The 22844-nt window shown below is 43.5% G+C and overlaps 1 protein-coding gene across 1 annotated transcript in view; it reads left to right on the top strand.

Moving 5' to 3' along the window:
• Positions 1-227: 227 nt before the first annotated feature.
• The window catches only part of Ncoa1 (nuclear receptor coactivator 1), a 277740-nt gene continuing 255123 nt past the window's right edge, over positions 228-22844 (top strand). The window contains exons 1-2 of the mRNA XM_039112177.2: positions 228-349; positions 2594-2705. The gene's annotated coding sequence lies outside the window, so the exon portion shown is untranslated. The remainder of the gene's footprint in view (positions 350-2593; positions 2706-22844) is intronic.

Here is a 22844-nt window from a genome sequence, read left to right as displayed (position 1 = left end):
CTTCCAATAAGCTTCTTAACTTAAAAAAAAACAAACTTTAACAATCAGAACAACCCATGTAAAAGGGGATGAAACGGTTGAATGCAAAGTAGTTCATTAATTCTAATGGCGTTTGCACATTAATCTTGGCTTCAACGCAGTCCACAACTTGCCTGAGCCCTGTTGGTTGCTGGGTAGTGTTTGATTCTTGTGTGTGTGTTCAATTTACTAATGAATCTTGGTGTCATTTAGGGCTGAACCAAGCACATCTGAACGGGTCTGGGCAGCTGGGAAAGGGCACCCACATTGGACTGACTGGGGTTGGAAGAACACCAGCAGGGAGAGGAGTCAGAAGAGCTCAAAGTGTGTAGTAAGTCAGAACAAATGCCCCCCACCCCCACCCGAGCAGCCGGGGGTGGGGGGAACTCCAAAGAAAGGAGAGGAGGGGGGCGGGGGGGGGAGTTCTAAAAGGGAGGGTGTCGAAGAACTTACCACAAACCCCTCCCTGGGACCTTTTGCCCACCCTGAACACTGGGGACCAAGCCTGTTCCTAAACAGACCCAGACCAGAGGCCACAATCCAAGAGAGGGCCAGAGGAAAAGCCAGAGAAAAGTTAGCCCAATTCTAACCGAACATGTTGAGAAATCAAGAAAACAAAGCCCACACCTAGACCCCGTGGTGCTCGAGCACTCGTGGTGCATTTTGGGATGTCTTCGGGTGATCTTGGCAGTTCTGGGATGCATTGTAGAAAGAGCGTGGGGTCTAATGTCCCAGCAACTTGAATTTAAACTTAAATCCTTCCTCTGCCACTTTAAGTAAGTGCCATTAGGATAAATTACTCTAATGCTAAATCACCTTTTTTTGTTTTTTTTTTTTAATCTGGAGGGAAGAATGTCCTAATAGTCTGTGGTTGTTTAGGTAATGGGATGGTGGTGGTGGTGGTGGCGGCGCGGTGGTGGTGGAGTGGTGCAGGTTGCTAAACCGGATTTCATGGTACAATAGTTCCCCTTTATCTGCAACTTCACTCTCTATGGTTTCAGGTACCCAAGGTCAACCTTAGTCCAAAAATATTAAGTAGAAAATTCCAGAAATAAATTCGTGAGTTTTAAATTGCATGCCATTCTGAGTAGCATTGTGAAATTAGCACTGTGTTATTCTATCACACATGAATGTGAATTAGTCTTTTGTCGAGTTGTATCCATACTGTGTTCGCTACCTGCCTGTTGATTGGTCAATAATTTAGCTGTTTCTGTGATCAGATTGACAGTGTCGATATCAACATGCGTGTATATAAGAAACCAGTATTTTACTTAACAATGAACAAAGAGCAAAACTGGAGATGTTAATGTTTTAAATAGGCCAGAAAAAGTTGTAAAGTGCTCTATGTAAAAGGTGAATGTTTTCAACTCCATTTTGTGTGTGTGTGTGTGTGTGTGTGTGAGAGAGAGAGAGAGAGAGAGAGAGAGAGAGAGGAGAAAGTGTGTGTATGTGTGTGTGTGTGAGTGTATGTGTATGTGTGAATGTGTGTGTGAGTGTGTGTGTGTGTGTGTGTGTGTGTGTGTGTGTGCACTATCAGGGTTTTCAAGTCTTGGGACTCATTTGCTGCTGATAATAGGGCACCTAGGTGTTGCTTAGTTCAACAGTGAACTAGATATCAGATTGGTAATTAATAAAAAAAATAGCTGGATAAATAGGAGTGACAGTCCCAGGAGACCATCCAGCAGGGGCTCTGCTTGGTGCCTAGCTGATGTTTTCCAGGCACATTTTCTTTAGACTTCACCCTCCATCTTCCAGAGATCAAGAATTGAGTCTGTTTCTTAATCTGGGAATTGTTTATTTCCACTGAGGAACCTTACGCTGGTACACGATAGCTCACACTGGTAAGTCCAGCCCTTGGGAGGATAAGCAGAGCAACCTGCTCATTATATAGAGCTGCCAAGCTCAGCTATATAGTGAGTCTGAGGTTAGCCTGGGTTATGAAACCTGGCTCAGTAAAATAGAATACCAAAGGAGGCCAGGGCTAGTGGCATACACCTTTAATCCCAGCATTTTGGAAGGTAGAGGCATGAGGATCTCTGTGAGGTTAATCTGGTTTACAAAGTTTGTTCCAGGCCAGCCATGGTTGCATAGTGAAATCATGTCTCAAAAAGAAAAATAATATCAAAGGAGGAGGGGGAAGAGGAAAGAAAGAGGGGGAGGAGGGGAGCAAGAGAAAGAGGAGGAGGAGGCAGAGGAAGAAGGAGAAGAAGAGGAAGAGGAGGAGGAAGAGGAAGAGGGAGAAGGAGAGGAAGAGGAAGAGGAGGAGGAGGAGGAACAGCAGCAGCAAAAATATCCAATGTTTGAGGGAGGGCACAGCTCAGGGTAGAGGGCTTGTGCAGCATAGACAAAGCCTGGGTTCAATCCTTAGTGCCCAAAACAAGCTCAGTTCAACACACACAACCTTCATGAACCTGGTTCTTCCCAGTCAACACTCCACTACCGAAGATTAATGTCTTGGTGATGAGAGAGCCTAAGGCCCGTGAGTTCTACTTTGGTATGAGTTCCCTTTTCACGGAGAGGAAAAAGCAAGCCACTTGGCGTTCTGCTGACCCATCTTCTGCAATGTTTTCCTCAGGCTGACCCACTAGGAAGCCCACAGATAAGGCACAGAAGCCCATCTCACTCAAGCCCACAGTCATGTGGAAGGAAATGACTGCACGGATGATGGTGGCCACCAACAGGCCCTGGTAAGAAAATTGCGAGGACGGTGTCGTGAGGCTGTCTTGACAATCTCTGCAATCCTCCCAGGGCCTATTGTTCTGTCACACAAGAAATGACGAAAATAATAATGCTAACAATGAGGATGAGTGTGTCATTACAGCATCCTGAGCGCTCAAGGTGTCTCCAACACTGCTAAAGAGCTCCATGCATTCATACACTGGTTCATCCAGCCTTTGCAACAGCTGCATCTGGTAGCTTCCATCAAACTAGGTTACACACAGGAATGAAGGTGGACTTTTGTTTTCTAGTCAAGACTGAAACATTTACTTGTTTGGCCACCAGTGCTCCAGCATCATATAGAAATTGTGACAACAGAACCAGAAGGAAATACCTTGTTCCTAAATGTTACTAGATGAAATTCGAAGGAGAAGGAAGAAGAAGACTTGGGTATCTAATAAATGCCAAACACCTTCACATACAGAATCTCATTTTCTCTCTTACCATTCCATAGGGGAAGAAAGGGAAACTAGAGGGGTCCCATAATCAGGACCCCGATAGCCCTGACCCTAAAGTCTATCTTCTTCCTATCCTGCAGGTACAGTTCTGACTCTGTTGTCCTGATCATTGACAGACTTTAGAGTTGCTACAGGAAAATAGGTTGAAGATGCCACTTTGCCTCAGAGTCCTCAAGAATTCATGTGAAATAACTGAGGTGCCCGGCAAGTGTGAAACTGCCGTGCATTACGAGAGCACTGAATCCAATCCAATTGAAGGTGCTGTGAGCCAGCAATAGTCCAAGATCTTAGGTGTCATTATATCTGATTGAGCAAAATGCTTGCAGGACGGAAAAGAGGTTTGTTATCGCCTGGGCGATCCGTGGAGGAGTCTGTAGAAGAAGTAACATTCCGGCTTAATCTTTACAACAAAGAGGAATTTGTTAGATCAAGAAGCAAAAGGAAAAAAAAAAAGGAAAAAAAAAGAAGGAGGGAGGAGCTAGGGAGGAGGATGTTGTGAGGAGAGGAGACAGTAGAGGCAAGAGCATGGAGAAAAGAGAGTTTATGATAGAGACAATAAGGACAATTGAAGAAGGAGAAAAGGACCAGACACCCATAACCCCTGAGGCTGGCAGATGAGTCTGGGGTCACTGGACCACACTGAGAAGGACCTTGAATGCTATGCTATGTCCTTTGGACTTAATTCTGTAGGCACTTGGAAGCCACCAAGGGTGACTGCCCCAAGAATCCATAAGGACAAAGAGTCTGAACAGGGCCTTTTGCCATTCTGTTCTTGTGAAGATCACAAAGTCCCATGTTCAGAACATCACAGTCTGTTGCCATGGAAATAGTAATGGGCCTCACTGTGGGAATAAATTAGCCCCATCATTATACCTTTCTTCCAAGGAACTCAGAGTGTTTGTTGTATGTGTTTTCTCTTGCTTCTTCTTCTTCTTCTTCTTCTTTTTTTTTTTTTTAATAGAAGCACCAGATGGTGGGTTAGTGTAAGAAGAAAGCCTGAAGACTCTCGAATTAAAGGAGGTTTCAAAGGAATGGAAGGAAAAACACAAGTTGAATTTTGAAAGGTTTAATCAAAACAGATGGCAGAATATCTCAGCCTGAGGGAAGGGGAAAAGTGTCTCAGAATCCATCTGATTTGGGGCTCCCTTGTCCTGGCTTCCTGGGTCTCTAGGTGCTCCTCTCTGCGGGCTGACTGATGGGCAGGCTGGGTGACAAGGAAGGAAAAATATGTGGTGTGTATCTGTGTATGTGTGTGTGTGTGTGGTGTGTGTGCGCACGTGTATTATCAGATAACATATATATGAGAGACTTAAGAATTAATGTTGTTGAAGTGCCTTTTAAATTAAAATTATTATCTTTACTTTCAAAATTGACTCTAAGAAAAATAACCTGGGGCTGGAGAGATGGCTCAGTAGTTAAGAGCACTGTTGTTACTGTTTTTAAGAGATCTGTTGTTACAGGGGACCCCCACTTCAACTCCCAGCACTCCTATAGTGCCTGAAAACCATTTGTAACTTCAATTCCAGAAAATCTGACACCCTCTTCTGGTTCCCATGGGCACTGCATGCATATGGTGCAGAGACACGTGCAGGCAAAACACCCATACTCATAAAAATAGCATTTAAAAATGCCTTTAAAATTAGAAAGGAAAAAGTAAGCAATAGAAATGTTCATTGTCTTATAATCATCTCTGCTGTGTCCACTCTGGAGGATAGAGAAGGAAACCATTACGTTTTTCTACTCAATATATTCTTTTCTGGGTCAGCCTCTTATCATTGAGTGCTAGAATGGGCAAACTGTGTGAAGAAGGTGGGTTACTCATTGTTACCAAAGGAAGATGAGGCCCATACGTTACCCAAGTGATGTGTATGTGGCAGAGCCCTGACTAAATCCTGCCTTGCTTAGCATCTTTCTAAAAATTCCTAATGACTTCTAACTCTACCACTGCGAAACAGAGAGGACCTGGATGAATTATTCTGCCTCCCTCGGCCTCAGTTTCTCCCATAGGTTGGGGGGAAAGCAGGCTTTTCTCAACTTGTCTTTCTTCCGCCGTGTGGGAAGTGAACCTAAGTAAGGATGAGCTCTATGCAGGGCTAACATTCCATGCTTCTTGTTCAAGGCCTCTGTGCCCTAGTCCTGCCAGGCCATCTGTAGTATTTTGAGTGACCATGCAGTGTGTTGAAGACAAAATTAGTTGGTTTAAAAGGGGAAAAGATCGTGAAGTATAAAATGTAGGAAGAGGTTACGGCATTGAGATGCTAGGGTGATTATGTTTATGTAACAAAGACTTAATGAGTGTCTCTGAGTGCTGAGCACTGTACCAATGGTGGTGGTGGGGTCTTAAACAAAACAGGGTCTAGCTCTTCCAAAGGGCATAGAAAATGTATAGTAAAGCAAGGAATTCTATCTGGAAGTGACATTTGGAATGAGGTTTTAGCTGACATCCTCCATGAAGGCCCACTTCCTAATTTTATATCTTATTTCTGCATCAGAGAAGTTAGGGTATTATATTGCTCTTAGCCTGCTCTGACAAATAATATTGGAGGCATCTGTCCGCATTGTCAAGTCTCCTCTCTGCAGATTCTCCTGTCTATATACTGCCTCTCAGCTTCCTGCAGATTTCTGAGGTTCAGGTATGAACCCCAAAGTAGGTAGCTCAGAGAGGGAAAAACACTGCCTGAACCTAAATCTTGTATCGTTCTGTCTTTTATGGGCTGCTCTACTTCATGGAAATGTGCTGTTGGCTGATAACCCAACTGTCTGGCTGCAGATGGTGGTGCTACTTTGAGTGGGAAGAGAAAGCGACAGGGCAAGAGAGGCAGCTGCAGCAAAGCAAGAAAGAAGCAGAAAGAGCGACTGCTGAGAGAGCCCAGCTCCCATGTTTGTCCCCTTACCTTAAGGATGATCTTGAATTCTTCCCACCTGCCTCAGCACAGAAGGGAATTTCCCGCCACCCCCCAACCCCCTCCAAAAAAAGCCAAACCTTTAGATTTATATGCCTTAACTCACTAATACACACACACACACACACACACACACACACACACACACACACACACCCCACAACACACTTTCTCACTCTTAACTCACTCTTAAAATATTGGTTTAATTGGCTCACTACTCTGCCTTCCACAGTTCTGGGCAAAACTAAATTCTACTAACTCATAAATCTGTTACCCAGGGTCCTTGGATAAGGGGCTTGGGAGGATGAAGGCTGGAACGGAATCAAACAGACACATCCCCAATAGGTGATAAGGCCAGGTATTTATAAGGCTGGTAAAACAAAGACAGAGACATAATCAAACAGGGCTGCAAAAAACTGCACAAAACCAGAAGGAGTTGGGGGCAGGGAAGAAGGTGGTGGTGGAGAAGAAGGGAGACAGAGATGGCTTTATGGAATTTCATGAAGATCCTGAATTTGTTCCTTGGTAAGGACAATAGAACTTAAGAAGATTCGTCATGGCAATGGGAAGAAGTATTTGGATTTGATGTTGGGGTCAAGGAAGAGGAGGGATCCAGAATGCCAACATATACAGTACATGTTCCAGTCAGACAAGGGCCAGGGGACTTAAAGAATTTCATTTTTGCCTTCATTAGTTTGAGTTATGTCTGATTGCAGAGGGCTGGAACTCAGAGGAGAGGTTTGGGTAGAGGGATGAATTTGGAAGTTGTCCAAAATCCAGAGAGAGAGAGAGAGAGAGAGAGAGAGAGAGAGAGAGAGAGAGAGAGAGAGAGAGAGAGAACGAGAGAGAATGAGAGAGAGCAAGCAGGTGCACATGCCTGCAGGTGCTTTTGGAGGTCAGAGGTGTCAGATACTTCTGGAACTGGAGCTCCAAGAGGTCGTGAGCTGCCCAGCATGGGGGCTGGCCACTGAACTTGGGTCCTCTGAAACATCTCTCTAGCCTCACACACCTATTCTTAATACTATGGGGATGGATATGATCACCCAGGACTATGGTCTTAATTTTAATCCAATGTAATATATGTATGTATATATTATATATATATATTATATATATTTCCCGTTTACATTAGTGACTTATGGTACTAAGACTCAAACCAAAGCCCATGACAGAGAGAGTAGTCTGGTTTGTGGTTTGTTTGTTTGTTTGTTTGTTTGTTTTGAGACAGGATCACACTGTGTAGCCCAGCCTGGTCTCAAACTCCTGGTTCTTTTGCTTCAGCCCAGCTGAGTGCCGGGGTTCACAGTGGTGTACCTATATGTCTGGCTGCCACCGTTAGTGGTTTTTGTTCCTGTCGTTGCTGTTACTTCTTGCTGAGGTTAAAGGCTTGCTTCCATTCACTTACACGTGATACAGGAAGGGATTGCTCCAGTCATTTATGTAAAACCAGCTTAGCATCCTAAACAGCCTCATAAGAATCCCATGCGCTGATGCTCCTGAGCCCTGGGAAAGCCCGAGGCTCTGCCTCCCACCTGTCACTGCAAACAGCTTGCTCTACCCTAGAAGTCCTAGTTCCTGCTCCTTTGCCCAGCACCTGCCCATCTCTGCTCTTTGCCCAGATCCTTTGGCCCCATTCTTCCGTGGGACTACCTGTTTGTCACACTCCCAGCTTTGCTCATGGATGCTATCTTTCCCTTGACTCCACCAATTACACCCACAGGCCAATCTTGCGTCATCTCTGAGATTAGTTTTGGCTCCCAGATCTCTAAAGCAAGTATGAGTCCCTGGATACTTGCCTGCCTAGAGGAAAGTTCAAGCTATATCCTGTTTCTGTCCATGTATGTATGTACACATGTATATACACATGTATGTATGTGTGCATGCATGTATGTAGTATCTCCTTGCACCAAGCATCCTCTTTATGCTCCCCTCCTCTTGCAGACTTGGGCTGATCCAAATACTACATGATATTCATTCCATTGCCTTGTAGCTTCTAAGCCTTCCTTTTGGCTTTCTCTTCTGCCTTTTCCTGTAGACATTAATGCTAAAGAGATGGTGCAGTGGTTAAGAGTGCTGGCTGAGGGATGGAGAGATGGCTCAGCAGTTAAGAGCACACTGACTGCTCTTCCAGGGGTGCTGAGTTCAATTCCCAGCAACCACATGCTGGCTCACAGCCATTTGTGATGGGTTCCAATGTCCTCTTCTGAAGGCAGTTACAGTGTACTCCTATACATAAAATAAAATAAATAATTCTTAAAAAGAAAAACCTAAAAAAAAGAGTATACATAAAATAAAATAAAATAAAAAATTCTTAAAAAGAAAAACCTAAAAAAAAAAAAAAAGAGTGCTGGCTGCTCTTCCAGAGGACCTGGGTTTGATTGCTAGTACCCACATAGTGGTTCACAAGCCCCAAGACCTGTGAAGACATGCAGGCAAAACACCCATATTTATAAAAGTAAGAAGTACTGTTAAAAACCCTCCTCACATCCTCCTTGTTTGCAGCTGACCCTTTTCTCACAGACGTTTGCATTTCTCTTCTACTTCTTCCCCCTATATCATATCTAAGTTATTCCTAGTTTCGATGTTAAAAAGGTAGTTTGAATATCACCATTATCTTTTGACACTGAGGTGTCGTCTAAAAATTCATCAATTCTAGATCTGACACGTCTTCTAAAGTTTCATAAATATTGCTGGCAGGAATCCTACCGAACCTCTCTTGCTGAGAACAGGTGACCTTCAGGAGCTATCTACCTATTGGGTTTTGTTTGCTTGCTTGTGTTTGTGTTTTGTTTTGGTTTTAGAACCCGCCCCCCACACCCCCCAGCCCTGGCTGATTTGAAACTCCCCAAGAGCCTAGGATGTCCTTAAACGAGGCCTCCTCCTGCCTCGCTCGGTCTTCCAGTTGCTGGGATCACGGGCGTTCACCATGACATCCAGTTACCATTGACTAGTGGTGGTCAACCTTCGCCCATATTATCCAGTAGTCATGCTGACCAGAGAGTTGATATTTTAAAGAGCCCCTCATTCTGGCTAAAACCTTAACAATTTTATAGCAGATCCACATTGAGAATGACAACCTTTTACCTCTAGTACCCTGCCTGGGAATTCATAGAATCTAAACATTGGCCTATAAGACTCTTGGCGGCCTGCACGTCTCTATAATCTACCTAGAAACAGAGAGATGAGATTCAGATCAGCAGTGGGGGCGGGGAGATCCCAAACAGTACCCTTATAGGTCTTCCTTGTTGGAGACATATGCAGCTTCTACCATTCAGGGGCTGCAGTTCTCTGTAACTATGCCCAGTCATTCTTCAGTGAGGAAAACCCTAGACCTTGGGGAAAAAAATAAGACTGGCAGGGGAGAGGCACTTTGAAAAACACACTTTTACTAGTAGAATATACATTTGCTGGGATATACACTTGAAAAATAACGAGGCTTTTTGTCTTTGTGATGTACAGTATGGAAAATAAAGCAGGACCTGTGCAGAAAAGCATCTCCAGCAGAGAGCCATTCCCAAGAAGAGGGTGTGTTCTCTACTTCTTTTGTTGTGAACCTCAGTGAGAAATACAGTTTTCCTCCAGCATAATGCATGCGTGGCTATAATTAGAATAACAATCTTCCCTAGTAAGTCATCTTATTTTTTTTAAAAAATGGTGTATGGCTGTCCAAACTGATTTTACTGAAAACCTTTCCCTGAGGTGACAGCTGATAGTGTTGGGGTGTTGAGTTTATCAAAGGGAATCTTTTCTTTAAAAAACAAAACAAAACAATGTTGGAGGTGTCCTTGAGGTTTAGACCCCCTTTCCCATGGGGACACTGTTTTCTCGTATTTGAGTCTGCATGGACAATACCATTTGCTGCAGTGTGGGAGTATTAGACTGTGTGCTACCCACGACAGGCGGGAGGCACATGCTTCCGGTGCTCATCTCCCCCTATGTGTTTATCTGTTTTAGTCCCATCAACTGGCCTCTAACGACCTCTTAAGGGCCAGTGATCAAGTGTTTGTTCATGTGTCTCCTTCTGTCAGCTAATCTTTACACCCTGTTGCTCACCTGACTCAAAGAGAAGCTCTGTCTGATGTCCCTGAGGTACTTGGAACCTCACCCTCCAAATACAGGATGGGCCACATTCCATTTGGCCTCTTGAAATTCCAAGACACTCTGGACCCTCCACCCATAAGCATCTCTTGCAACTGCCCTCTCCTGCTGGCCTTCCTCTTAACCTACTTTTAAAGAAAACTCCCTTCACAAGCACCTTTCTTATCCTTTCTCTTATGTCCATATCCCACAGATCCTTTTTTCCTCTTATCCTTTTCTTCCTGGGAAGGGAGAGGCCCAGGGCAGACAAGTCCCCCATATCCATTAAACAACTGTACAAGTAAACATTTTTTTTCTTTTCTTTTTTTCGGAGCTGGGGACCGAACCCAGTGCCTTGTGCTTGCTAGGCAAGCGCTCTACCACTGAGCTAAATCCCCAACCCCACAAGTAAAATTTTAATCTAATCTGATAGGTGATTTTTTTTTTCTGGTGTAAACCAATAAGATTCATTTTAACATGTCAAAATGTTGGGGAGAAGAAAGTTCTGTCTTCTGGCCTCTGAATGGGCACAGTTGCTTAGTCTGTGAATTCTAGTTATTGGGGAGGGGAAGACAGAACTACGGTGTTCAGAGCATGGGTTGAAGTGTTTAATCTAACACTCAATAGTGGCTCATGACCTTGAGTCACCTGCTATTTTGTTAGGTCTTAGGTTTCTCATCAACCAATAGAGGTGATCATAATGCTGGCTTCACAGACACCATGCAAATAAAAAGAAATAACCCAGGGAATAGGAGTCCCAGGAAGTACTCCATAAGTGGTAGCCATTGTTGGATGCTACGCCTCTGGTGAAGATCTACATCGTGATAAGTATGTCCACACACTGAGGCTGGAATCAGGAGGCTGTCTCCTTGGCACCAAATACATCATTTTTGGCTTATAGCTTCTGGGATTCTCTCTGTACTCCATCTTTCTTTTTCTGCTGATAACTTTTTTCCTGCTTTCTCATCCCCTCCACCCCCACCCCACCCCTGTGTCTCCTTGGCTGGAAACTCCTCATTCCTTCTGGTTCAGCCATGACTGTTGTGTTTCTTAGTTCAAATATCCTGCACATGGTCCAGCTCTGGGCACGTCCCTTCTTAAACTCTTCTATGTTTGGTTACTTTTAAAGAGGAATAGGGTATAACATCTCCAGTGAATATATTCAAGAAGACATCCTTGGGAGAGACGGTAAAAAAAAAAAAATGGTATCTGGAGTTGAAAGTCAGGTTTGACACACACCCTTACTTTGATACAAAGGGTCCTAACGGGAGGAAGATACAGTCCTTTAAAAAGTGATAAGCAGGGCAAATGATTTGTGTATTTGTTTAATAAACTGGGTCAACCATTCACTTTATGTCAAGGGCTCTGCTCTACCTGAAGACACATTATGGAACTCCTCCAATTCTCTCTTTTGCACATACAAAGTAATTTAGTTTACAAAGAGTTTTCTTCTCAAGAAAAACAAGGGAAGTTTGTTTTCTTACTACCACTTGCTTCAGATCCACAACCTCCAGCCCTGTAGTCAAGTGTTCTACCACTCACTGAACTACACCTCCAGCTCTTGATTTAAGACAGAGTTTGTGTTACTCAGGCTGGCCTTGAACTTGCTATGTAGTTCCTGTTGTTCTCCAACATGATCCTTCTGCTTCAGCTGCCTGAATGCTCAGATGACAAACGCGTGTCACTCAGCGCGCTGACGTCCATTCTTAGGCAGGCACACACAAATCTCTTATCACTGGTTCGTTTGTAGTTGAATCTAATGGGAAGATAACTTTTTCTCAGCGTTGCCCCCTTCATTTTATACAAATACCTTTTTATTAGTTCTTTGTGGATTTTGTACTACGTGCTTTACTCATTTTTTAGTCCCCTTCCTTAATTCTTCCCAGATCTGCTCCTTTCCCTACCCACCCAACTTATAAACAAATAAAAAATAATCAAGTACTTTGTACTGCCCATGTATTATTAGATGTGTGACCTTACCCTGGAATGTGGTTAACTTATGTATGGCCTTAGGAAAAACTGACACCCATCACCCTCAGACCCCCACAGCAATCAGTTGCCAATAGCTTCTCACCTAGGGGTGACCTCATGCCCATCCCCCCATCACTGCTGGCATCTGGTGTGGCTCGAGCTTGCACAGGTAGGTCGTGGGCAACAGCATTGCTTTTAATTTCCTACTTTATTCCTGCCTTTTCTTTCTTCTGTTGTTGCCCATGCCACATCACCACCATTTCGGTCTTACTTCCTTGGGCCGCTTTATGGGTGTGTCACACGGCCACACTAGCTTCCCCTAGGTTTCCGTTCCATAGAAACGTCATTGACACTCTTTCCCAGGAGTCTTCAAATGCTTACTCTACTATGCATGTGTGCATGTAAGTAAGCTTTGGTTCCTGTTGAGCCACACCCCAAATCCTATGGAGATGTGGAAGGCCTGCCTCCCTAAGGAAAGTGTCCTTTTTAGATATCATGGGGTCTGACTCTCCCACCTCTGTTACCCGCATGTGAAGTTAGGCCAGCACTTCTGGTAGAGTTACAGCTGATTTTGCAGGATTCTTATGCAAATTGGATGCTCTTCCCAGACTCACTACTGATGGCCCTGTTGGGATGCCCTTTACATTCCTGCATAGCCTCTTATCTGTGCTTCACTAGCACACCAAAGGGTTAAATAAAGGCATTTTACAGAAGAGGAAACTGACTCAAAGCAGACAAGTGACATGCTCAAAGTAATGGGGATAGACTTCTAAGCCCCATCCCAGTGCTGTAAGCTGGGGACCATGACGCCTTATCTGAAGTGTAGAACATCACGATCTTTTTGTTGGGGGGGGTAGTTTTTATTGACAATTCAAATGTTATTCCCTTTCCCAGTTTCCTATCCATAAGCCCCCTATCTAATCCCTCTTCCCCCTTCTTCTGTAAAGGTGCTCCCCAACCACCCTCCCTTCCCCCCTCCCCACTCTGACATTCCCCTACACTGGGAAGGGGAGAGTCCAGCTTTGGCAGGACCAAGGGCTTCTTCTCCCATTGGTGCCCAAACAAGGCTCTCCTCTGCTACATATGCAGCTGGAGCCATGAGTCTGTCCATCTGTACTCTTTGGGTAGTGGTTTAGTCTCTGGGAGCTCTGGTTGGTTGGTTGGTACTCTTGTTCTTGTGGGATTGCAAACCCCTTCAGCTGCTTCAATCCTTTCTCTAACTCCTTCAGTGGGGACCCCATTCTCAGTTCAATAGTTTGCTGATATGATTCGCCTCTGTATTTGTCACGCTGTGGCTGAACCTCTTAGGAGACAGCTATATCAGGCTCCTGTCAGCACACATTTCTTGGCTTCATCAATATTGTCTAGGTTTGGTGGCTGTATATGCATACATATATATATATGGACTGGATACCCAGGTGGGACAGGCTCTGAATGGCTGTTCCTTCAGTCTCTGTTCCAAATTTTGTCTCTATATCTCTTCCTATGAATATTTTTGTTCCCCCTTCTAAGAAGGACTGAAGCATCCACACTTTGGTTGTCCTTCTTCTTGAGCTTCATGTGGTCTATGGATAGTATCTTGGGTAATTCAAACTTTTGAACTAATATCCACTTATCAGTGAGTGCATACCATGTGTGTTTTTCTGTGATTGGGTTACCTCACCCCGGATGATATTTTCCAGTTCCATCCATTTGCCTATTTCATAAAGTCATTGTTTTTGATAGCTGAGTAATATTCCATTGTGTAGATGTACCATATTTTCTGTATCCATTCCTCTGTTGAAGGGCATCTGGGTTCTTTCCAGCTTCTGGCTATTATAAATAAGGCTGCTATGAACATAGTGAAACATGTGTCTTTGTTATATGTTGGAGCATCATTTGGGTATATGCCCAGGAGAGGTATAGCTGGGTCCACAGGTAGTATACAATGTCCAATTTTCTGAGGAACCTCCAGACTGATTTCCAGAGTGGTTGTACCAGCTTGCAATTCTACCAACAATGGAGGAGTGTTCCTCTTTCTCCACATCCTCGCCAGCATCTGCTGTCACCTGAATTTTTGATCTTAGCCATCCTGACTGGTGTGAGGTGGATTCTCAAGGTTGTTTTGATTTGCATTTCCCTGATGACTAAGGATGTTGAACATTTCTTTAGGTACTTCTCAGCAATTCGATATTTCTCAGCTGAGAATTCTTTGTTTAGTTCTGAACCCCATTTTTTAATAGGGTTATTTGGCTCTCTGGAGTCTAACTTCTTGAATTCTTTGTATATTTTGGATATTAGCCCTCTATCAGATGTAGGATTGATAAAGATCTTTTCCCAATCTGTTGGTTGCAGTTTTGTCCTAATGACAGTGTCTTTTGCCTTGCAGAAGGTTTGTAGTTTTATGAGAGCCCATTTGTCTTAGAGATTCTTAGAGCATAAGCCATTGCTGTTTTGTTTGGGGAATTTTCTCCAGTGCCCATGTGTTCCAGGTTCTTCCCCACTTATTCTTCTATTAGTTTGAGTGTATCTGGTTTGATGTGGAGGTCCTTGATCCACTTGGACTTGAGCTTTGTACAGGGTGATAAGAATGGATCGATTTGCATTCTTCTACATGCTGACCTCCAGTTGAACCAGCACCATTTGTTGAAAATGCTATCTTTTTTCCACTGGATGGTTTTAGCTCCTTTGTCAAAAATCAAGTGACTATAGGTGTGTAGGTTAATTTCTGGGTCTTCAATTCTATTCCATTGAGCTACCTGCCTGTCTCTGTACCAAAACCATACAGTTTTTATCACTATTACTCTGTATTATAGCTTGAGGTCAGGGATGGTGATTCCCTGCAGCAGTTCTTTTGTTGTTGAGTATAGTTTTCGCTATCCTTTTTTTTTTTGTTATTCCAAATGAATTTGCAAATTGCTCTTTCTAACTCTATGAAGAATAGAGTTCGAATTTTGATGGGGATTGCATTGAATCTGTAGATTGCTTTTGGTAAAATGGCCATTTTTACAATATTAATCCTGCCAATCCATGAGCATGGGAGGTCTTTCCATCTTCTGAAATCTTCTTCAATTTCTTTCTTCAGAGACTTGAAGTTCTTGACATACAGCTCTTTCACTTGCTTGGTTAGAGTCACAAAAAGTATTTTACGTTGCTTGTGACAATTATGAAGGATGTCCTTTCCTTAATTTCTTTCTCAGCCTGTTTGTTCTTTGAGTAGAGGCAGGCTACTGATTTGTTTCAGTTAATTTTATATCCAGACACTTTGCTGAAGTTGTTTATCAGGTTTAGTAGTTCTTTGGTGGAACTTTTGGGGTCTCTTAAGCATACTATCATATCATCTGCAAATAGTGATAATTGGAGTTCTTCCTCTTCAATTTATATCTCTTTGACCTTTTGCTCTTTGATTGCTCTGGCTAGGACTTCGAGAACTATATTGAATAAGTAGGGAGAGAGTGGGCAGCCTTATCTAGTCCCTGATTTTAGTGGGATTGCTTCAAGTTTCTCTCCATTTAGTTTGATGTTGGCTACTGGTTTGCTGTATATTGCTTTTACTATGGTTAGGTAGGGGCCTTGAATTCCTGATCTTTCCAAGACTTTTATCATGAAGGGGTATTGAATTCTGTCAAATACTTTCTCAGAATCTAATGAGATGATCATGTGTTTTTTTTTCTTTGAGTTTGTTTATATAGTGGATTATGTTGGTGGATTTCCGTACATTGAACCATCCCTGCATCCCTGGGATGAAGCCTACTTGATCATGATGGATGATTGTTTCAATGTGTTCTTGGATTCAGTTTTTGAGAATTTTATTGAGTACTTTTGCATCGATATTCATAAGGGAAATTGGTCTGAAGTTTTCTTTCTTTGTTGGGTCTTTGTGTAGTTTAGGTATAAGTGTAATTGTGGCTTCATAGAAGGAATTGGGTAATGTTCCTTCGGTTCCTATTTTGAGGAATAGTTTGGACAGTATTAGTATTAGGTTTTCTATGGAGGTCTGATAGAATTCTGCACTAAACCCATCAGGTCCTGGGCTTTTTTTTTTGGTTGGGAGACTTCTTCTACTTCTATTTCTTTAGGAGTTATGGGACTGTTTAGATGGTTTATCTGATTCTGATTTAGCCTTGGTACTTGGTATTAGTCTAGGAAATTGTCCATTTCATCCAGATTTTCCAGTATTTTTTTTAAATATAGGCTTTTGTAGTAGGATCTGATGATTTTTTTTAACTTCCTCAGATTCTGTTGTTATGTTTCCCTTTTTGTTTCTGATTTTGTTAATTTGGATACATTCTCATGGTTGTTTCTGCCACCCTTTCTCCACAGTATCCCATGTCCAACCCATCCAAAGGTTCTCCCAGGCTTTCATTTCTTTTACAATGTCTCACACTTGCCATTATCAAAGCAGTTAAAGACTGATCTTTAAGACTTGGCTCTTCCAAGGGGTTGGGGATTTAGCTCAGTGGTAGAGCGCTTGCCTAGCAAGCGCAAGGCCCTGGGTTTGGTTCCCGTTCCTTTTTTCATGCTGTGTCACCTGGAGTTTCTCTTGTTTCCCATAGTTCCATTCTTTCCTGCTACAATATATCCAGAAGGCATGCATTGCAATATTTTGTCTATTTTCTCTCTTTTATATTCCCTCCCTTCTACTCCATTTAGATTTCAAAGTATGACACTAACTTCCTATCAGTTCACCCATGGGACTCATGCAGCAGCTCTAGGGATAGCTGGTACTACCAACATCCCAGTGAATTGTAAATATCAAAATAACTGGAAAAATAATGTGAAAACATGTTTCCTTTGAGGTATCACTCCTTGGTGGCCTAAATCAGCTTCCTTTTGTGAGAAATTCAGGTTCCCCAGGTTCTGTATCCAAGATCTGATGATGCTGATGTTGGCCCATTTACCAAGGTAGTTCAACATGCCAACTGTCCCAAGGATGCAGAATTCAAGGTTGTATGTAGCCAGAGGATTACTTTTAGAAGAATAGGTAATGTATCCACCAACTTGAGTGGCTCAAACACTCTTGTACCTTCTTGATGCCACCAACAATTCTGGCTTTTTTTTTTTTTAAATTAAATGCCAACATCAGCACCCAGGAAAGCACAAAAGGGTAGAGGTTGGGTCCAGGAAATATCAGTTTGATGCATCTCAAAGTTCTGACAGATGTGGACATTTATAGAAGACAGAGAGGATCTATTTGCTTGAAGAATCAAAGATGCCCCAGGAAAGAACAATGGGGTAGGTCTGTGTAAAAGCGACAGATCAGTCACAAATATTGGAAGCTGCATATCACTACAGTGTTTGCAGATTCCTACCTTAGTTTAGGGAGAGTGAATGAAAGAGCAGACACAAACAAAGCTATTTGAAGGCTATCAAAGGAAGTAATATGACCTGAGACACCCTTGCAGGGCAGTGTATGTGGGAGAGCATAGCCTGGAGAGCCCTGGAGCAACTCTGGAAGCAGAAAGCAGGGACTGATCTAGAAACACAAAGGTAGTCTCAGCCCAGTGCTTGATCATTGGGCAGCAAACTTCACTACCAGTGCTAAAGCCAGGAAACCGGGAAATAGTGGCTTTCAGCGGCGTCTTAGGATGACTGCAGTTATGTGGGAATTTATAAAGTTTTTGAGGTGCTAAGGGCCTCACACAGAAAAGCGAACGCTGTCATCCAGCTGCAAGACTCACTGCCAAGAAAACACAATCTAGCACAATCTAGAAACCACACACACACACACACACACACACACACACACACACACACACACGGAGAGAGAGAGAGAGAGAGAGAGAGAGACAGACAGACAGACAGACAGACAGACAGACTCAGACAGACAGACTCAGACAGAGAAACAGAGAGAACACAAACCGCTGATTGCTTCCGGGTTGCTAGAACTCATTCTCAGAAATGATGTTTGGGAAGAAAGCAAAGAGAGCCATTTCATAAACACAGCAGAAAAGACAGGAGCAGAGAAACAGTGACTATTGTCTTAGTTGGTACATTTTCGGCTGCTATCCATTCACGCACTTGGCATGGTCAGGGAAGCAAATCACAACCATTTTCATCTTCATTATATGCTGAGAACAGGCACAGGAAATGTTAAGTAACTTGCCTAAATGTATACAATTAGGAAATGGCAGAGCTGTAATTAAGATTTAGTTAATGGTAGTTTTTTTCAAGTGTGTGTGTGTGTGTGTCGTATTGTATGTGTGTGTATGTGCTCATGTGTATGTATAGATATGGCAGCCAGAGGTAGACATTAATGCTTTTCTCTCTCAGTCACTCTCCGCCTTCTTTCTTTGAAGTAGGGTCTTTAAGTGAACACAGGACTCACAGATCAGCTAGACTGGATGGCTGACTAGCTCCATGCCTATTTCTGCCTTCCCAGTATTAGGATTGCAGACCCACGGTCGTCTGCCCGACACTGTGTCTGGGTGCCAGACATCCAAAATCAGGTCTTCATGCCTGTGCAGCAAACACTGTACTGACTGAGCCGTCTCCCTGGGCCCGGCAAGCAATTGTGGAGTCGTTCTACATGTTTAGTGCAAGAAGCAGTGTGAATAGAAACGGATCCTGCCCAAGTGAACCTGACCCCATGGCAGAGATCCGTGACTTTACACCAGAGTAAACACCCTCTTATACTACATTTCCCAGTTTCCCTTGCAGTGACAGCCCCAGTCTGTGGAAAGCATGATGGTGACTGGGCCTGGCCCATAGGAACCTCCTTCCTCTGTCATGTTTTTGTGTGATGAGATTACCAATACAACCTTGGACGCCACCAGTGGAAACAGCCAAGTTGCTTCCTCTGATGAGAAGCACATGGGTTTGGCTGTTCCATGATCAAGAGTCAAAACTAAATTGCGTTTGAGAATTTTCACATTTATGAATTCATTGTTTTGAACTGCTAAGTATAGCTTTAAAAATTCCGCCATGTGAATGCCCACCTGGGATTCTTTTGTTCTTACTGAAAGAATTAAACGTAAAGTTTGCTTCTGATTAAACTGAACTGCTTTTTTGGTAACAACTTTAAAAACTGGGAGGCTTTGGATGAAGAGCGTTCCTCCGCTGACTGAATGACAGAAAGCGGCAATGTCACTTGCCACACACTGTCCACAAAAGGGTCATTCAACCCTAATCTGATCTGTAGAGAGAACGTCTGCTATACTGTACGGAGGCAACGCCTGTCAGTTAAAAAGCCTTTGGCCTATGGCTTACGCAGGAAGTAGAGGTGGAGACAGGCACTGGAGCTCAACCTGGGAAGAAGTGAGGAGACAGATGCACGGCCCCTGAGCACAGGTAACCAGGCACGTGGCAGGATGTTAAAATAGATGGGATATCTTACATTAAGAGTCTAGTCAGGGTAGAGCCTAGCTATACGGCCAAGGCATTTGTAATATGTTCAAGTCTAAGTCTCATTTCTGTGAGCATGGGATGGAAGGAAGGACCGGGCTCCAGCGTCAACATTAACCATCTCATTTTGCAAAGGTTTGACTCACTAACATAGGCTCTGTCCATTACTATAAGGTAAGATTCTTGAAGTCGCTTTTGTGTTGGCCCATAGGAGCCAAGTGGTCCACCAGATCTTTTCTCTCATCTGCTTGGTGTTTTTTTCAATGAGTTATTTGTATGTATGCAAATTTGTATCCGTGGTCATACATGTATGTGCAGCTATGTGGGTGCACAGGTGTGAATCCAGGTGGAGATTAGAGGGTGTCATTCCTCTCGTGCTTTATGCTATTGTTTGATATGGAGTCTCTTGTTAGCCTGGAACTTCTCCAAGTAGGCTAGACTATCTGGCCATCAAGCTTCCAGAGACTGCTCATCTCTGATTTCTAGCTTACCATAGTGCATACCACTGTGTCTCAGGTTGTGGGTCCTGGGGTCTGAACTTAGACCTTCATACTTTCCAGGCAAATAATTTACCAATTGAACCATCTCCCCAGCCATTATCTATCTATCTATCTATCTATCTATCTATCTATCTATCTATCTATCTATCTATCATCTGTCTGTCTCTGTCTATCCGTCTATGTTTAGGTAAGATTTCATTATTACATCCCAAGCTGGCTTTGAACTAAGGATGACTTTGGATGCCCAATTCTCCTGCTGCCACCACGTCTTGTTTTATGTAAGCCTGGGGACAGATCTCAGGCCTTTGTATATGCTAGTCAAGCATTCTATGTACTGAGCTATATCCCAAACCTAAGGTTGGCTTCTGAATCTCAGTAATCCCCCTGCCTCAGTCCTAATGCTAGGCTTTCCAGTACCAAGATAGACAATAAATTAATTTTTAATTTTAGTAACAAATCTATTTTCCATTGGTTTCTACCAAAGAACTCCACACCAGACCTTAAGCTTTCAAGATCTAGTAACTCTGTTCTATTAGTTCATCGGGCATCACTGGGCCGCATAAAATTGACCCCCATGGACCAAACTCAGAGGAATTTGATGTGTGAATCCTGGTGTTCATTTGTTTATCCTAGGAGACAGTCGAAGGACGAAAGCCCTTGTTTTCAGAGGACATTTGCTTCATAGTTATCATTTATTGAACAAACACTGCCGGTTAGACATTATTGTGAGCAAAGATAAATCAAAGTAGGTATTTTCAAAAGCACCTTTCTAATTTTCAGATCATGTCTTAATATGCTAGTCTTGCAGTACCACTTAATTCACTTTTCCAAAAGACCATTTTGTTGGCCGGTGGTCAACAACCTTCACAGTGACCCTTTGCTATCAATGCATTACCCAAAATGCTTTCTCTCAAAATGTCCCTAGCCAAGACATCTGTGGGGGCTTTGAGCTGTATTTTGGGAGTCTCAGGGGTTGGCTCCAGTTGTGCTCCCTGCCTTCCTGCTCTCCAGCTCCTCAGGTCTGTCTGGTGGCTCCATGCTGGCCGTGCCCTACTTTGCTGTTTCAGTCGCCCTCCACTTTGCCAATCCACTTGCCAGTCTTTCCTTACATCTTACCCTGTTACAGCTGCCAGATCCGGCCGGGTAAACTAGCCGAGCTTCCCTAATTGCAGGAAGGACTAAGCTTTTCCTCTATGGACCATGTATCCTTGGAGTCTTTTTTATCCCCACATTTCTTCTCACTACAGAGACTCCAGGCAGACAGAAATGGGGTTTATCCTTTGGGTAATTGTCCTTTTAGAGGTCTGTTCATCAAATGTAGTAACATGCTCAGGTACTGGAAGCTAGGACTTCAGTATACCACTCAGGGGAGGGACTTGTGTCACCCTCTAATGGTATGGACTGCTGGCCAACTACAATCCTACAGGATAAGCCCACATTTCTTGGGAGTCATGATGGTTATGGAATTACCTGTGAGTTTCTGACAAACCTATTTCTGGATTTTCATCAGAAATACTTTAAGTGATTTTCCCCCGAGACAGGGTTCTCTGGGTAACCCTGGCTGTCCTGGGACTTGCTTTGTACACTAGAATGGCCTGTAACTCAGAGACTCCCCTGCCTCTGCCTCTGGCTCCTGAGTGCTGGTATTAATGATGTGCACCACCACAACTGGCCTACTCTAAGTTTTTTTTTTTTTCTCTCCTTTTTTTTTTTTTTTTTTTTTTTTTTTCCGGAGCTGGGGACCGAACCCAGGGCCTTGCGCTTCCTAGGCAAGCACTCTACCACTGAGCTAAATTCCCAACCCCTCTAAGTTTTATAATACAAAATATAATGTAGGACCCAGAGAAGTTCTTAATCCCACAAACCATGAACACGTAGTTGGTTTTGGTCTTTTGAACAGAGAAATGGGGTCCCTTATATGACCACGGAAAACTCAAGTGATTACATTCTTAGCTCCTAAGATGTGAAGAGTCTGCCACTTCTTTTTTAGTAAACACTCATACACATGCTTGTATGGTGTGTGTGCACTGGGTGCACGCCTGGTGTTCTCGGAGGTCAGACGAGAGTGTTGGAACCCCCAAAACTGGAATTAGTGATGGCTGTGAACTACCGTGTAAGAGTTGGATCTCTGCAACAGCAAATGATTTTAACCTCTGAGCCATCTCTCCCACCTCAGCCTGTTATTTCTTAAAGCTTAGTTCCCCTCCATGTCATATGTATCGCCGCCCCCTTTCTGTGGTTAAGTCTTGTTAAGGACCTGGTCTGTTAGGTACTTCTTTGGGGTGGGGGACTGACTGTCTCCATACTAGTGACTGGCATTAATGGAAGTCAGATCTCACATGGGTGCTGCTGGCCCAAGAGCCAGATGAGTCAGGGAAGACAGAGACTGGGCAAGTGGCCAATTTGGGGGGTTGCCAGTGCCTGGAGGACAAAGTTGAAGGAACAGTGAGTCTCTTCTGTAATGGATAGGGAAGCATGAGGTGGATTTAGTGGGGAAGAAGTTCCTCTGAAGGCATGTGAGATTGCTTTTTATGTTCTCTCTTTCAATTGTAAACCATTGTACTTGGGTTGCCGAGGTGGTGTGATGACCTGAGTTTGATCCCCAGAAAAGCTGGGAGTTTGACATATAAAAAGAAAAGCCATTCGTGGTAGAACCTGCTCGTAGTCCTAATCCTGGGGAGATGGAGATGGTGAAGCTGATGGGGATGGAGATGAAGGCTCCTGGGTTTGCTGGCCAGTCAGCCAGTGAGGGCAGCCAGTGAGAGGGACCCTGTCTGAAAATAAAAATGCTGGACAGCACCTGAGAAACAGCACCAACACCCACGATTGCTCTCTGACTGCTACAAGCATGTGTGCATGAGTAAACACGCACGCGC

Source organism: Rattus norvegicus, chromosome 6 (genome assembly GCF_036323735.1).
Source record: "Rattus norvegicus strain BN/NHsdMcwi chromosome 6, GRCr8, whole genome shotgun sequence".
NCBI classification, from domain to species: Eukaryota; Metazoa; Chordata; class Mammalia; order Rodentia; family Muridae; genus Rattus; species Rattus norvegicus.
Note: the sequence above shows the minus strand (reverse complement) of the source record. Positions and strands in the feature narration are given on the sequence as shown.